This window comes from Ursus arctos, unplaced genomic scaffold, assembly GCF_023065955.2.
Source record: "Ursus arctos isolate Adak ecotype North America unplaced genomic scaffold, UrsArc2.0 scaffold_10, whole genome shotgun sequence".
NCBI lineage: Eukaryota > Metazoa > Chordata > Mammalia > Carnivora > Ursidae > Ursus > Ursus arctos.
The window spans coordinates 6,759,670-6,778,280 of NW_026622764.1; positions in this window are offsets into that span (position 1 = coordinate 6,759,670).

The window sequence follows — 18,611 nt, forward strand, 5'->3', positions numbered from 1 at the left end:
AGAGCTGTGCATAAAACACACAAGGAAAACAAGAATTATTCCCAGTGATAATCATGAAGTGGTGGGGCTTGATGGTTTTTCAGCAGCTGTGTGCAAATCATTATGTATCAACGGCCATGGGGAAACATTGTCAACATCTGGAGTTTTTATTAAACAAATACCAGCAGCTACCATTTGATTGCTCTTTCCCGAAGCAGAGATTAAAGAATAGTCCGTCAGACACCTGCTGCATGAGACTCGTCACAGCAGCCTGTGCTCTCCATCAAGAGTAAAGTAGCATCTTCCCAGCATCCTCCAGCATGCACAACTTGTGAGTGTGTGCGTGTGTGTGTGTGATTAAAACTAGAAACAGAAGAAAAGAATACTGATTAGTAAGAAACACGCTTTCTTCCTTATTTAAATGGAAATTTTAAAAATTGAAAATGTGATCATTGCATCGTAACATAATCGTGTATTTTTCTGTGAATTTGAGATCCCACGTGCTCTTTTATTATAGTATTAACATGTTTTTTAAAGATTGTTCACATGCAATAAGACCTGGAATGGATCATTATTAATTCCAAAGAGAGAAATGGTGGGACCTATTAAAACAATAGCTACCAGAATTGGAGTGGGAAGACCGCTCATTTGCATAAATGTTTTTACAGAAGTTTAAGAGTTATATGCCTGGGAAATCAGGCTGTTGATCTAAATATCAATTAGAACTTTGCCAGTGCTATGTAAGGGTCATATTAAACAGTGACATGGCTTTGAAGGAGCATGTGGCAACATCCTTCCCAAAGACAGTCGGTCTCTCCCCTACCGAAGAAGTGCGAGGATAAAGTGTTATTAATAAGCAGCACTTGAAATCTTTTGTGTCTGTGCTACTGAAAACGTGGTCCTCAGACCAGCAATATCAGGATCACCTGGGACCTGGTTCGCAATATAAATCGCTGGGCTCGACAACTACACCTATCATATCACATTTTGGAAGTGGGGCCAAGTATTTGTGTTTTAACAAGTTTTCTAAAGGGCTTGGATGCATGCTAATTTAGAGAACCATGGATTCATGCAATTTGGGGGTGCCAGTGGATTTATTTAAAAATTATTGGGAATACTCAAATTTAACATAAGCCTCTGATCATTGGTCATATCAGGGACTCATGGCCTACATATGTAGCTTTCAAACACTCCTCAAAAAAATCCCTTTTATGTTTCATTTTGTAAAAATATGCAAATATATATGACTATGTCCATCTAACGTATTTTCCAAATTTAATTTTAGATGGAAAAATGTGTATCTTTAATATGAAGTAGGAGGGCTCATTTAGTTGAGATGGATGAAAAATAATTGGAGTAAAAACAATTGTCAAGGCTAAGGAAAAAAATAGGGGTGATATAGTATTTGAAAGTGCTTTTTAGATTATAAAATCTAAATATAATAGTTTGAAATAATATATAGTGTTTGATTACTATTACTATGACTACCATGACATAGATTTTTGTCATTAAGATATTTTAAAGAATATTTAGACACTAGGAAGTGCATCATTTAGCTGTATTTCAAATGAAGTTCATAAATTAATCCTGGCTCAAAAGTAGGAGTTAATTATTTTCATATAACAAAAATGTGTTGCCAGGAAAGTTGCTGGAACAATATCAGCAATTTGCATTTCTCTTGCTTTGCTTCCATGGTTGCAATATATCATCAAGTCCATGTTCAAGGAAAGTAGAAGGGGAGAAAGCACAGCATGAGATCCATTTATCCCTTTAATCAGAAAAGCACATCTTTTTCTTTAAAACCCTCCAGTGGGGCTTGGTTTAAGGCTCATTGCCAATGGGGCCACCTTTAATGGGAGGTGATGAGGGAAACGGAGATGAGAATGACTTTTAACATCAGCCCGTCAACCATGCCTGAATGGCCAGTCCAGGGCTGGACAAAACCCAGGTCATTTTCAGCTCAATGATTCTTTAATCAACAAATAACTTGTTTAGTGATTGATGTAAACTACCAACATATTCTTGAAATAAGCTAGTTGGGTTAACCCTACCAATGCGTCTCAAGATGAGCAACTGTTTATAGGCTCTTTGTCTCTGAGGATTCTAATAATGCGTTGAATCCATGTGATAGGAAACACATAAGTAGTCATTTTTCTCATATCCTATCTCCAACAAGATATACTAATATAAAACAGATGCTCATATCCTACTTCAACACTTACCTAGGGACATGCACTGCATGGCTGTCCTCGGTGACCTATTCTAGTATCTCTATGCACAGTACCTGAAGGATGCTCACCCAGGACATCGGTCTTGGTTAAGCACAGCTCTATCAGCAGCAGGGAGCTGAACTCAATGAACTTTCAAGGTCTCTTTTAAGGCTATTATTGGATTTGCCTGCCTGTGTAGTCTCAGGACTTGTTTATATCCACATGAGGTCAATGCTTCCTCCCTCCTATTAATTTTCCTGCCATCTGTGCTGCCAGATGTAGTGAGAACAGGGGAGGCACTCCACCCTGGGGAAGAAAAGGCAACTCCGCCCAACTGCTCTGCCCCTGCCTCAGAATCGATTCTTCTCTTTGTTCCAGGAGATTTGTGCTCTCATTTGCCAAAAGTAAAGGACTCAGTGTACAACCAAGTTGAAAATAGCCATCCATCCAGGACAAAAAGATTCAACCTGAATGAATAATATTGCATATATTTATTCACTTTTGCTATTTATGAAATATGTTGGAAAGTATTTGCCAGCTAGAGATGGGCTAGATTACAGCTTAGCATAATGGAGTGGTTGGCCAAAGATAAGTGGGATAAAATTCACTCAGAGGAGAATTAAGAGGAGCATAAAGTAGGGAAAGTCAAGGGTCTGAGATTATTGATGACAGGGATAGAAATGACATAAGTTCCTACTCTCACTCCCGAAGCAAACTTGTCAATTATCTCCCAAAATGTGTGATGTACCAAAACAGGAAAGTTATGCACTGATGATGACCTGCATTACTTCTGGCTCTTCAGTGGTTTTCTTATGATTTTGTACCCTTGACATTATAGCCCTGACAATAACAGGAGGCTTTGGGAAAGTGTATCCCTTAGCTTTGAGTTAGTGAGCTTTGCAGTCTGTAGCTAAGAGGGATTGCCAAGATCACCCATTTATCTCATTCACGTTACAGCAACTGAGGCATGCAGAGATGAGGTGATATTCCCCAATGCTTTGTCACACAGAGCTATGAGCTGCAAGTAGCGCATTCTTGTAACAATTAATTCTATGATATGTTTGGCATGTTGAAATTTTAGTTGCACACCCATCTACACATCCTATCAACCAAATTTACTGTGTACTTACTGAGTGGAAAAATCACTTCTCTTCATATCATATGAACACCAGCAACTTTTAGAAGTTGGGTTTAAATTAGGCCTGAACCATTCCGAATGCTTTCATGATGTTCATGAAGATTAGATGTTTGACTGAATTGAATAAGGAATGATAATAGCAAAATAATAATAATAATAATAATAATAATAAATAGATTATTAGTGTAGTCTATCCAAGTTATGCTTTCCGCTGACTCTTTGACCTTGGATAAATCACCTAACCTGCCGGAATTCCCATTACATCAAATTGAGACCATTAGTCTACAAGTCAATCTGTTAGGCCTGTAAGCTTTGCCCTTTGTGATAGAAAATTGCTTATTTTAGTTTTACTGAATTTTAAGTATAGTTAAAAAAAAATTATCCAAAAGGTGTATTAGAGCTGTAGCCAAGAAAAAATAATAAAGAGAAACGTGTCGGGAGAGACAAGTTCAACACGGGTGCCAGATTTCTGACCATGACCCTGAAATCCCCGGAGGCCCAAGGGAAAAGATTAATATGGATATTTGGGAAGCCAAGCCAGCTGAAAGGAAACTACAAATTTTTCATCTCAGACTTATCGTTCTGGCCACCAGCTCCCATTTGGCTGAATGGCATCAATTTCAGCACACAGATTATCCATGCTGAACCACCCCTGTGGCCAAGCAACTTCTGGCAGGTTTAGTCTGATTAGTCTAATAACTAATTTCCAAGACACTGGGGAGATTGGAAACCGAAGTATATCAACATTTGATTATCCATCTTATTCCAACTATAAATGTTCTCAGACTATATTAATAAGTAGAGTTGGTCAAACTTTTTAGTCAAAACATGAGTCTACTCTGCTCTTAAGTCCATTGTACTCATCCTGTTATGACACAAGTCCAACCAACGTCTATGGCAGTTCGCCATATAGACAGCTCCCTATTATATGCATTTAAATGTTAATGTAACTGAGCTTTTACAATCAAGTGATCAATGCAAGCTGTATATAATATTTGATAGAAATCGTCAGGGAAATTACTTCCCTCAAGATGGAAAAATAAACAACAGATAAAGTAAAGCACACATTGGGTTGACAAGTGGAAAAGTGTCAGATTTTAGTTTGGTCTTGAGGATTAGAAAGACATTATGCAATCTTTTATGAGCTCCCTTCACTGTTGGCAGCCTACGCAGTTACCGAGAGCAGGCATCCTCTTCAACTTCAGAAATAACTCAGCACTGTTCTGCTGATGAACACAGTGGCGGACACAGCAGGTGTTATGATAGGGACCGAACTGCCCCTTGACCTATTCTTTCCCTGGATAGTTGTTGCTACAGCTTGGAAAGAAATTCGACTTGGAGTCATTCCAGTTTGCCTTTTCTGATCTTCTACCTGTCCTTTGAGTCTGTCCTTCCACCCTTGAGTTACTTTGTCGTTCTCTTCTCACGGAGCTGCTAAATCAATGAACATTTTAATGGAGTTCCCTGCTGTGAGGATACACAAGACCCAGAAGATAGTCTTGCTTAGAAACTTGCAACACATTCTCACTATTATATGACCAAGGAAAATGCTGTAGTTAGATTTTTATTGGCACTTCAACGATGTTGAAACAAGAGGCTATGGAAATATCACAGATGGATATCCAAGTGTTCTTTCCATATGGCAGCAATGATAACATAAGAAGACCACTGGATTTGGAGACATGGAACTTGGTTTTACATCCCAGCCATCCACTCACTATATGACCTTGTGGCAGTGATCGGGTTTTATGAGGCTCAGTTTTTCTTCTAAAATGAAGGAGAATAGAAATGACCTCTTCCCCCAAAATGTAGTTAATGTCTAAAATATAGGCCACGTAGAAGCACCAACTGGCCCATGAAAGCATTCAAAAGATATTTATGAGAAGCTGCATCTGATTTATAAACTAATTCCGATCTCTTTTGCTATTTGTCTGGGGATTAAGTTCATTCTTAAATATCAAGCTTAGCCTTGAACATGTACCTAAAAATTAGATTCAGACCAAATTATCTATAGAATTTTGAAATCAGAGACCTATTTCATCTTATTATTCCCACCTCCTCAAATTGTGATATACAATAGAATATTCCAGGAACACAAAAAGTAGTCCAAATTCATCAGCCATATGTAGTCAGTGGACATTGCCCACCACCCTCAAAAATACTTCATCTACAAGGAAGAGACCATTTGTTTTCACGACACTGAATCTTAGGATCATTCATGGAAGAGAATGAAGTTCACTACTTATATGAGATTAGCATACCTAATCGGCTCTTTCTTTGTATAATTGTTTCATTATAAAACATATTGTTTATAGTTTAACACCATTTTTTAAAAAGATTTTATTTATTTATTTGTCAGAGAGAGCACAAGCAGGGTAAGTGGCAGGCGGAGGGAGAAGCAGTCTCCCTCCTGAGCAAGGAGCCCAATGCAGGACTCGATTCCCCAGGACCCTGAGATCATGACCTGAGCTGAAGGCAGACAGTTAACCAACTGAGCCACCCAGGCATCCCTAGTTAACATAATTTTTATAACAAATACTTATATAAAAAAGTGTAGGATTGAGAAATTGAGATTTTCCTATAATTTATAATAGGCTATCTGGCTTTGAAAAAATAATTTTCAACTTTAATCATTTTAATATATATGTTGGAACACAAAACAGACATATATAAAGTAAAAAGAGGTAGATAAAAAAATGATGAATTAGATACCTGGAAGTATGCTGATTCAATTTAATATAGCAAATGATTGGGATACATTCTAGGCTGAATATGGTAAAAAAAAAAACAAACTGGAAAATAGAAAAAGGTATTTATATAAAAACCAATACAGAGAGTCAAAAACAAATATGTTAAGAAATATTATAAACATATGTAATAAAAAACTGAATCTCCATCATGACTAGTGTGTATAATAGCGATTGCAGGAGAAACAGACAATTTTCTAGAATGTGAAAAAGAATAATTTTCTACTGCAAGTGACTGTGATTGCCATGGAAGATAAAAGAAAGAAACCCCTATTTAGGTATATGGTAATAATACTAAAGAATACCTAGGATAAAGTGATATTTTTAAAGTTATAAGATATAGATGATCTACAGCTGAAGAAAATAGGACTAATGGTAAAAACACAAAGCTTAAAGAAAATAGCATTATTCACAATAGGCCAAAGGTGGGAGGAAGACAAATGTTCATGGAGAGATGAAGAGATGAAAAAAAACTTGATATGTACTTACAATGGAAAATTATTCATCCTTAAAAAGGAAGAGAATCTTGTCACATGCTACGATATGAATGAAATGTGAAGACTTTCTGGCAAGTGAGCTAAACCAGACATAAAAAGGCAAATACTGTATGATTTCAAATATATGAGGTCTCTAATGTAGTCAAATGTATAGAAATAGAGAGTAAAACAATGGTCACCAGGGTTGGGGCTATGGATATATATGGAGTTTCAGATCGACAAAATGAAAAGGTTCTGAGAGCTATTTAACTTCCAAACCATACACTTAAAGATAGGTAAGATGGTAAATTTTATGTTATGTGTTTTATACTACAACAAAACAAAAACTTAAAGGCAATGACTAATAACTTCAAAGTAAAACAAAACAAAACAAAAACCCGAAACTGTTAACTGGTAATTTTAAAGTCAGCTAAAGAGACCAAGACCAATAATGGGTAAAAACAGTTTGAATAGCAGTGTGCTTTAATTTTTTTTTATTAAAATGATTGCTTTAAGATATTATCTCCTTAAACAGAAACAAGAAGCCCACATGTGGAAGTGGATTGAAATGATGACAGCACCATGCAAAAGTAAACTCAAGGAAAGCGAAACTTCTGGAGAAATGGGCAAATATTGATGCCACCAGAGATGAAGTGGCAATAAATCTGAAACCAAAGCTGGGTTTCTGTCTGTTTGTTTGTTTGTTTAGAGTCTCATAAGGTATGTCAACCTTGGCCAGACAGGCAGCTGGGAGGCAGAATGAGCCCACAGACAAGTGCACCAATGTGGATACGTATTCTAACACGCTTAGTGGAAGGAGCAAGATGCATAATGATGTAGAGTATGCAATAATTTGTTATACGAAATGTAAAGATCTTATCTATTAGAGGAAGCTCTTTAGCAATTGTATTAAGGATGAACACCAAATTGAAAATAATGAACTTTTTGGGAAAGGATAGAATCAGAATGAACAAGAAAGAGGCCAAAATGGCTCTTCAACTGTATCTACATTTTTTAAAATTTCATTAAGAATATGCTCACACTAATATAACTAAATTATATTTGATGAAAGGTGAGTGTACAGGTATTCATTTTTATCTTCTTTTTTTTTTTTTGGCTAGTTTTTTAAATACTTAAACTCAATGACATGTTAACACAAAAAATAAATTAGAAAAAGAAAATACAGCACGTCCCCACAAAACAAGCTCGAAGACATTTTTAATTTCTTGTCATTCCAAATCAGCATAGCCCCTCATCTGACAATTACAGCCCGGTATGACCTGCACTCACTCAGCGACTGATGTCACTGACAGTAGAAAAACTTCAAGGGTTAACCTCTCACAAGTTTAAAACTGTTTCACAACAGTGTTTTATTGTTCATTTTTATAATAACACACATTTTTGAAGTAGAACTTCCTGGATTGACATTATTCAACATGGCAGTAGACCCAAGTTCAGAGTCTTCATTATCAAAATAATATGTAGCCTTCCAGAATGCCTGTGAGCTCACCTGCTCTCCAGGCTCGCAGAGTTTCGTATGTTTATTTCAGCGCTGCACTTTCTCTGAAATCTCCCGTAAATCTGAACAATGCTGGTGCTTTACTCTACAACATCTGGTTCTTAGCAGAAGGTTATGGTGTGAAGTGGTATTCAGAGATTTGGGAAGGAGGCTCAGTACAAACAGACCCCTCATTTATGAATTTTCAATGCAAACAAATAGAACCGGGACATAACCATCATCCCTATGCCCTCACTATGAAGAAAACATATGTGATAAAAATTTCAGAATAATACTTTTAATTAATTTCAGTTGAAGGAATATTTTTGAAGGGGGACATTTTTCTAGATCCTGTGGGAAGCACACAGATGTTTACAGACAATTCAGAGACTTCAAGAACTTGATGTTTTAAAAGCGACACAAGGTACATCAAAGATAGACAATTCTTGGGACATGAAGTTTCATACAAAGTTACACACAGAGGAAAATTAGAAAGGCCTTCTGAGAGTCATAAATGTCAATCTGGGCATTGATGGATGAATAGAAAGTTCACTCAGACATGTTTAAAATGTTGTTTTCTGATGGTAAGTGTAGTATGCATTCATTTGGGGGACGGAAGGCCCTTCAGAGGCACTCAGTGGAGGGATTTCGTACTGTGTATGATATGCCTGTGGCTCTCAATAGACAGACCCTCTATCCCATGAGGGGTCCCATCGGTGTAAACGTGTCCAGATTCCCACAGGAATGAATTCCGCTGAAGGAACTGGGGAGCCTCCGATTGCCCCCAGGAAAGTTTATACTGTGGAGATGTCACTTTTCCTCCAAAATGGAAACAGGTCCCAGGCTTCCACTTTCACTAGCAGAGAGCATTTGGAAGACCAGTTAGACGTCTCTACTTAAAACCGTAGACACAAAAACCAACATGGCATGTGCGGAGTGGGGTGGGGGACCAGAGTGGCTTGATGTTTCCAGGCACCTGGTGGCTGAAGTGGTGTGGGAGGTTTTATGGTTTACAGAAATTGTTTTGGAAATATTTACAGATTTAAAAATGTAACCACTTTAACCCATTCAATTGCTCATTTAATTAAGTATACCTCAAGCTTTTTAGTAGCAAATTTCAGTTAAAAAAAACAAAAGTAACCCAGATACCCCCTTTTCTGTTTGTCAGCTCTTCTCTAGGTGTTGGCTTGCTTACTGGTCTCCTGCATTTTGGCCTTTTTTCCATGGGAGCCGTGTGCTGGGCCCTCCTGCGTGCTGGTTCTGGAGCTAGGAAAGATGACTGCACGAAACTTCTCCTGCAGAGAGCTTGACATCTCCTGCCCGATTTCCCCGTCCTGTCCTGCCCTGGATTCACTGAATCTTCTGTTGGGTGCTTCTCAATGCCTCCCAAAGGAATACCTTTGGGTGGTTTTGAATTCATCAAGCAATAGCTTAAGCCTGCTTCTGAGATGATGCAAGAAAGAAAGCGTTCAAGCTTCTGAAGATCGGGGCTTGTCCAGCTCAGCCTTGTGTCACCTGCGAGTCCGATGCCCACAGTCAGAATTCCAGAAGCAAGTCTCTGCTTACCTCGTACAGTCTGCTTCTGAGCTTCAAATTTTGTGATTTGGGATTTAACGATTTCTTTATCTGGTAATACTTCATTTTGCCCATTCCCTCTGACCAGGATCGTTATAATAGCTTCACTCCATTGCAGTCAAAAGCCAAGTATTAAATGTTTTCAGACACTTTTCAAACTTATTTTTTCTTTCTTTCTTTCAAGATTTTATTTATTCATTTGACAGAGAAAGAGACCACTCACAAGCAGGGGGAGGGACAGGCAGAGGGAGAGGGAGAAGCAGGCTCCCGGTCAAATAGAGACCCTACCGGCAGCTCAATCCCAGGACCCTGGGATCATGACCTGAGCCCAAGACGGATGCTTAACTGACTAAGCCACCCAGGCACTCCTCAAACTATATTTAAATAAGGAAGTTTAAAAGTTATGCTTGTATACCATGATAACTTTTCTGTAACCCACACATAGATACATACATATACTCCTTAATATTATGTATAAATTTCATTCCTGTATAATGATTTATTGTTGAAAATAGAAACACACTGTATAGAAATTTCCCATGTTGCCAAGGTTAATTCATTATAAAAGAAATCCTGGTATCTACATTTATTATTATTATTATTTTAATTAAATCTGAATTTTCATAAAAGGCGATGCTTCAAGTGAGAGCTCTGTATACATGTCAGTCGTGTGTTTCTAATGTGTTTTAATCCCGAGATTTTTCAGTAGACTTGAAACCATTCCTGCATCGGTTATGAGCTAAGGATTAAGTTGATTGTTTGAATTTCTAGCTTGTGCAGAAAAGGAAGAAAGGCTTCTCCCTTTATCAGAGAATACAACCTATCATTTATTATTAATGATAGAATATTAGAATAGTATCCCTAATAATTCCATTATCTATTGTCTCATGCACAAAAAAAGAATAACACATGGAATTTCCTCTAAAATTCTCTATCAAGAAAATGGAAGCGTCACAGGTAACTTATTATTGTAGGTGACTTTGTCAATATTGATATTAATCATTCTAAACTTTGTACTCCCTCTGTGTCAAAGTATCAAATTACGCATGATGTGTTATATTTATGAGTGGGATATCTATCCATGGGTCAGCCAGACAGTGATTCGGTGTTTTCCGTATGACGCTCACATCTGATAGATCCCCAACAGTAAAACTGATTAATAAGAATTGCCAGAGAAAGAGGAGTAAGGATAACAATGTATACATATAACGAAACACATCGTTGCTCTGTGTTTGTTTACGTATGTATATAAAACTGGAAATGTGCAGATAAAGTATTAAAGTATATCTATGCATTATCATACAAATATATATGTACACGTATTTCTTCACTCCTACTTCTTTCTCATAGCAGTTAACAGTTTGTAATTAGTACAGTAATTTGTGCAATTATTTGCATTTTAACTGCTCATGAAAGTGGTGTTAACATAAGAAACAAATGAGACCAGCTTTGAAAATTGCCTGAGCAGACAAACCACTTTAGTTGTACAAGTAAAGCTTCATTTAAGTAATTTTGCAAGGCTAACTTGACCTGGGTAGTTTCTTGTTATGTTTCTGAAAGTCAGAAGCAAAACTTGAACTGTTTCCCAAGGTTGATATGAGGTAATCACTGACTGGATTCTCTATCACTTAAGAAAATTCTAATTCTAGGGTCACCTGGGGTGGCTCAGTTGGTTAAACATCTGACTTCGGCTCAGGCCATGATCTTGGGGTCCTGAGACTGAGCCCCACATTAGGCTCTCTGTTCAGTAGGGAGTCTGCTTCTCCCTCTGTCCCTCCTCCTGTTGGTGTTCTGTCTCTCTCTCTCAAATAAATAAATAAAATCTTTAAAAAAAGAAAATTCTAATTGTATAACCTCTCACTGTGAAGAACACACAGTCACTGCTTCTCACTATATAAGCTGCTTTAAACCATATACCCCTGAGCCTCATTCCATGTTTTAGTATGAACGCTCTCGATTGGCTAAATGCCTTTTGTGTGTGTGTGCACAATAGGCGTTCACTAATTATTGTTTCAGTGATTCATTGATTCTACTTCTGTTATTTCTGAAGTTTTGGCAATATGCACTAAGTTATTTGGCTTCAGGAGAGCACCAGGATAGGGCCTGCTGAATGCAGAAAGTAAGTAAAACAGAATAAATCCCAAAGACTCACCTTGTATGTCAACAGCAAGAGTGATGATCTGTGTCTGTCGGGAGTTCAATGGTATCAATAAGAAATTGGGAGGGAACTTTTTTAGGAAGGGAGAAGAGAGGGCACCTCTAAGGATGTCCTCTACCCAGAGACCAAAGTGTCCTTGGGAAGTACACAGCAATTCTAACAGTATTCTAATTTTATAGGAAATGTCAAAACATCTTCAATATGTATTATGTAAGCTGTCTAAGCACCAAGTACATACGTGCAAAGCAATTTTCCCAGATGATTTCCGTTACTATTGCATTAGAATAAGAGCCTTTACTGGACTTCACATAGTGTCAGACGAGCACTGTCCCAGTTAAAATCAAATTATATTTTCTCTTGGAAATCATTTCTGTTTACCCCTAGGAATGAACTAACAAATGCATTGAAAGATATTATAGATTGTTTTTATTTTTATCTGTGTGTAAATTTGGGGACATATATGACAAATATTTCAAGGAAAATTAAGTGGAAACTAATTTAAGTTGAGAAGTTCTAGTGGAACTAATTTTTTTTTTCTTATTTACCTTTGGATGGACTATTTCTTTAAAAAACAAAAAACAGGCAGTAAAATCTCTGAGAAAAGGTGTGTTTTACTTATTCCTCTGCAGAGGTCTCATTTCCTGGAGACTAGAATCTAGGAAAGTTACTCAGAGTCAATAATGATGTAGATAGCATTTCCCAACATTTAAGTCTTTATAATCGTTTCAAAGTGAAACCCATAAACAAAAGTAGTTAGAGTTTTAATCACGTAGTGCAGAACTACACACTCACACAGGTTACGTGCCTCACAAGTGGGATTCTAATTACTTCCTTCCACAGGAAACCGTTGTTAGTTATTATTGAACAACTGTATTTGTCACTGGTTGCGGAAGTTTTGATCTATTTTAGCTAAAATAGCATTCATTTTATATGTAAAGTTATTTAAAAATACCCCAATACATGCTTTTCTTTTCCTAAATTATCTACTAGAAGGAAGATATTAGCACGCTGTATACCGCGTTATATCACATGTCCCGTGATTCTATAGACACGCCAACACACGAAAGAACATGCACGTATCATCCAAGTGAGGGAGAGACAGAGACAGAGACAGAGAGACAAAGAGGGAGACACAGACAGAGAGAGAGAGAGAGGAAGGGATTTTCGGTTTCCTCTGTGGCGTTCTAGTACCTAATATTCACTCTATTTTCTGTACAGATTCTGTATTTCTTATGACTTTCTTCGTATTTCTTCAAATTTGGGTAAATTTGAATTTTCTAGCTTATTCTCGTCTTTCCTTATTTCATAAACTCTCGCATTGTGTACGTTCCCTTTTTAGTCATTGGTATAAGCAATTTCAGGATCAGCCTTTGTTTGGATAGGTTCAATTTAGTTCCTTTGGAAATTCTGCTATTGTTTGGTGATTCAAATACATTATTAAAAGTATCTAAGGACTTTCTCTTCGACGGGGTGGCAGAGCGGTTTGGTGGCGGCGGCCTTGCAGCAGGCGCAGGGACACAGATCTTTGTGAAGACCCTGGCCAGCAAGACCATGACCCTCGGGGTCGCGTCCAGTGACACCACAGAGAATGTCAAAGCCAAAACCCAAGACAAGGAGGGCAGCCCCCTGATCAGCAGCGTCTGATCTTAGTGGGCAAACAGCTGGAGGATGGCACTGCTCTCTCCGACTACAATGTCCCAAAGACATTCCACCCTGGGCTTGGTGCTTCTCCTGCGGGGTGGGATAATCGAAACTCCCCTCCACCAGTCAGCTCAGAAATACAACCGCAGCCAGATGATCTGCCCCAGCTGTTATGCTCCCTGGACTCCTGCGCTGGCCACTGCCACCGGAGTGTGGTCACTCCAACACCTGAACCCCAAGAAGGAGGTCAAAGAAGGCTGTGCACCTGCTCTTCCTTTGCCTGCAGGGCAGCCTCCTGCTGGAGCCCTAGGGCCCTGGAACCTTGATAAAGTTTCCCTTCCCTTGACTGGAGCAGTAAAAACAAACAAACACAAACAAACAAACATCTATATATCTTTAAATAGAGATCTAAAGATATAGGTAGAGAGATGATAAATAGATATTGTTTTATTTCAATAGAAGTGAAGAGGGCACTGTGCTTAGATCAAGGGAGTGCCGTTTGGAGGAGAAGGCGGAAAGCTCGGTCCATGCTTCACACACAGTAGACACAGATACGTGGGTGGATAAATGGCTGAGCTTATGTCCAGAATTTCAGTAAGCAAACCAGCTGTTTCATCATCTCTGACCTGATTCTTCTAAAGTTGTCCAATGTCTCTCTGTGCATATTTGTCTAGTCCTCTGTCTTCCCTTGTCCTCATAGCTAATTTCTGACATTTTCTGGGTAAAGTCAAAAGCTGCCATGCTGAGAAATCTTCTGTTATCCACACCCAATACATGTTGGTATCTAAAGAAACCTTTACCCACGTCTCTATGCACAGAACAAAAATGTCTGTGCTTACCTCCCCTACTTGCGCTTAGGCCGATGATCCCAGCCAATGCAATATGGAAAAGAATCAAAAGGCATAAATACTGAAAAAAAAAAAGAAGAAGAAGAAGAGCAATCTTTACCTGTAGTTAATGTGATTATTTATGTAAAATCCTATGGACTCTATAGAAATTCTAGAAATATAAGTGAATGTAACAAGATTAGTGAAAGCAAGATTGATACATAATCAATTGAATTTCTATGTACTAGTACATAGCAAACAATTGGAAAATTTAAATTTAAAAATATTCTATTTAAAATAGCATAAAAAACATGAAATTCCTAGATATACATATATATATATATAATTATAACAACAGATATGCATTAAAATCTTGCTGAAAATAATTAAAGAAGACTTAACTAATGGAGAAGCTCACTGAGTTCACAGATTAGAAAACGCAATATTGTTTGGCATGCCAATTCTATCCACATTTACTTAATCCCCAAATTTAATTTTTCTTTTATTTAATTAAAGTTATAATAGTTTATGGTATTGGTTTTTGGGCTGATTTGATGATTATAAATTTTATGTGAAACTGCAAAGTAACTCGAATAGCCAACACAATCTTGGAAAAGGACAAAATTGGATGACTTGCACCTCATGATTTCAAGTCTCAGTAATATCACAATAATCAACATAGTATCGATTTGACATACGGATAAACACAGAGATTTGTGTAACAGAGTTACAGAATAGCAAGCCTTGGTATAGAAGAGCATGCATTTGTCACTTCCTTTTAAACAGAGACAAAAAGGCAATTTGAAGGAAAATGGAAGATATTTGCAATGAATCATGCTTGAATTGGATTAATTTATGGGAAAAAGATGAACTGGGGTCCCGATTCATATCAGTAATTTATAAAGACGACTACATCATGACTAAGAGAATATAGGGAAAGAATGGAAGGTTAACTGAACATTCAAAAATGAATTAATGCAAGGAGAAAATTTCACACAACTATTTCTATAAATGTGGGAAAAGCATTTGAGAAAATTTGACACTCACACATCATTAAAAGTCTAACAAAGTAAGAATGTAGGAAGAATACCTGCATATTATAAAGTATACCAATATGTTATTTTAGATGAGTCACAGACATAGAAAGTAATATTACCCATCTTCCATAAGAAAGCATTGCATCATATTTTAATGACCTGGGATAGACAAGATTCTTATATTTTGATCATAGCTGATAGATTTATACCTCAGGGTTGTTTTTTTTTGTTGTTGTTTTTTCTTGTCGTTGTTAGTTCTGTTGTCAACGTCATTATTTATTTTGAATCCAATTATTCATTGGTGATATATGAAAAAGCAAATGATTTTTTTTGTGTTCATCTTGTTTCCTGCAACCTTGCTGTATTTGCTTACCAATTTCAGCAATCTTTCTTTTTTTATTATTTCTTTTGGAGTTTTCTACATAGATAATCATGACATTTGCCAATCTATATAGCTTTACTGCTTTGTATTGTTTTATTGAACTAGCATGACCTCTGTTTGGATGTTAAAGCAGAGTAGTGAGACCATATCCTTGCCTTGCTCCCCATCTTAGGAAGAAAACACCCAGTTTTTCACCAGTTAGTAAGATGTTATCTGTACCTTTGTGTACATGTGTTTTATCAAGTTGAGGAAGTTTCTGCTCTATTTCTCATTTGCTGAGAGTATTTACCATGAATGAGTATTTGAATTTGTCAAATATTTTTTCAACTTCTGTTGATATACTCATATGAGTTTTCTTTTGTATGTGGTGGATGTAGTAAGTTAAACTACTTGATTCTCAAATAGTAAGGCAGCCTTGTGTATGTCACATGTCTTTCTTGGATGTCGTGTCTGATATTTTTGTATATTACGGAATTCAATTTTCTAACATTGTGGAGGATTTTTGCATCTCTGTTCATGAGAGATGTAATGGAAAAAGCAGAAGACATGTTAGAGTAGGTGATTAATATAAGGGAAGAGATGGAAGTACTAAGAAATGATCAAAAGAAAATGCAATAAGTAAAAAGAAATAAAGAACTTTGACATGAAGAATGCTTTCGTTGGCTCATTGGTAGACTGGACACAGCTAACGAAATCATCAGTAAGGTTGAAGGTCTGTCATTGGTTATTTTAAATTCATGGTCTGATAATACCAGAATCTCTGTCATATTTAAGACTGGTTCTGATGTTTGCTTTGTCTCTTCATGCTGTTTTCCTTTGTCCTTGTCATTTTTATTGAAAACGGTCGTCATTTGTCAGTGAATAGGTGCTGAGGTAGTTAGGCCCTTAGTGTGAGGTTTTATGTTAATTTGGCTAAGAGTTTGACTGCATTTCATGTTTGCTTTAGTTGTTGGCTCTGGAGTTTTCAAATTTCTCTATAACCCCTTTTCCTCTTCCTTTATTTTTCTGGACTTTCCTAAAAGCCCTCTTTAGATAATGTCTCTGTCTCCCAGCCCTTCAGTTATATTCTAATGTTTTACATGGGAGTCCTGGTGGTTAGGCAGTAAGGTTGGGAGAGAAGTTTTCTCTAATCTTACGAATAAATCCTAGTCTTTTAATGGAGCTAAGTCCTTGGGCTGTGACCTTCATAAGTATGTGCTAGCTTTTTCTTTTTTCTTTTCTTTTCTTTTCTTTTCTTTTCTTTTCTTTTCTTTTCTTTTCTTTTCTTTTCTTCATCATGCAGTAGGCTAGAGGGTGCTGGAGTCAGGGTATTCCTTCCCCTGGGTAGTATAGGGTGCGGGTAAATTCCTTTCCCCTGGAGAATAGCCCTCCGTTATGGAGGATGCTGCGGAATCGATTAAGGGCGACAAAAACCCAAATCGAATACATCCTCAAAGGATTCTCTACTGTTTTCCCAGATTCTGATTCTAAGGAAGCGAAATGCTAACTCCTTTTCCACAAGTTGCCTCCTAGTCTTTGCATTAACCTAGAGACTGGATAATAGCTTCAGAATAGATATTATACATTTGAATTATTAACTTAAGTGCACTTGGGAATACACTTTAGATTTTTAGAGTAGTCTCATATCATAAGTTATGAGCCAAGATATGATGATCATTTTGGAAAGCAGACCCAATAGATGATACACTCTTGCCATGATACACATTTATCAATCTCTCCAACGAGGTATGGTAAAGCCCTCACAGTCACCCTTTTAGGTGGGAGACAATCTGTGCGGTAAAATAACTTCTATCTTTTCTAAAATAGATTTGGTTGATGCTCAAATTTATTTGTGGGTGACATTGTGATATAATGCAGAATGTTGCATTCTAAGTCACAAAGCTGTGAATATTGAGATGCATGTAAACAATGCTGTATATAGCATTCTTAACAAATGCATCAAAAGTATACTAATTATACTAAATAAATAGCACTGATGGCAACAATGTATAAACGCAGGGTCTGTTAGGGTAAGGAAATAAAAAAGCATCCCACCCTGTAACTGAACCCTGCTGTTTCCTGGGATAGCACCCCATATGGTCGTGGGTCTAAAAGCACCACAGCATAAGGCGGTATTACATGCCCTAGAGCGTCCTTAGCAAATAGATTATAATGGTGTGGTATGGAAAATATGGAAAGAATTCTTTTCTTTCAACTTTGAGCCAGGCAAACCTAGAGTGACATGGTAAATAATTTTCTAGGAAGTTTTATAGAGAAGAGTTTTGTAGATCTCCGCTTTACGTTGTATAAACCAAGGGCAAAAGAGTTTTGTACAACTTCACGTTATGTTGTATAAACCAAGGTCGAAACAAAGGACATCCTTCACCCTGAGATATTTGTATTTTACTCTTTTGAAGACAGGCACATCTTGGCACAAAACTTTATTACAATATAGAGAAAAAAGACAAGGTTTGGGTTGATACTAACAATATGTAAACTATCTGAACAAATTGATACACTAAATATTTCCTTGCCTAGTTGACCAAAAATGAAAATCAGGATGGATAGTATTAAGATGCTTTTAACCATGAATTTGTGCCAACATGTAACATAGTAGCAAAGTCAGATCTGTCAGATAGGAAGACTTCATTTTTTTTATTTAACCAGTGATAGACCCGTTAATGCTTTAGTGTTATGTTGTGTTATGTATAATTTATAACTTACATGGAAAAATGCATTCATCTGGACCTCTTGATTAGATCATTTCCAAGCTAAGAAATATGAAAATATTACATTTTATTTTAATTTTACTTACCAAGTCAATTTATGTCATATGCAGTTACATACTGGATATCTTGTAGGAGACCCATTGGAACATAAGGGGGGATTACCTTTAGAAAGGTACCTAGATTCACGGTAGCTCAATATTCTCATAATTCATGTTAACAGCAACAAAAAAGTATG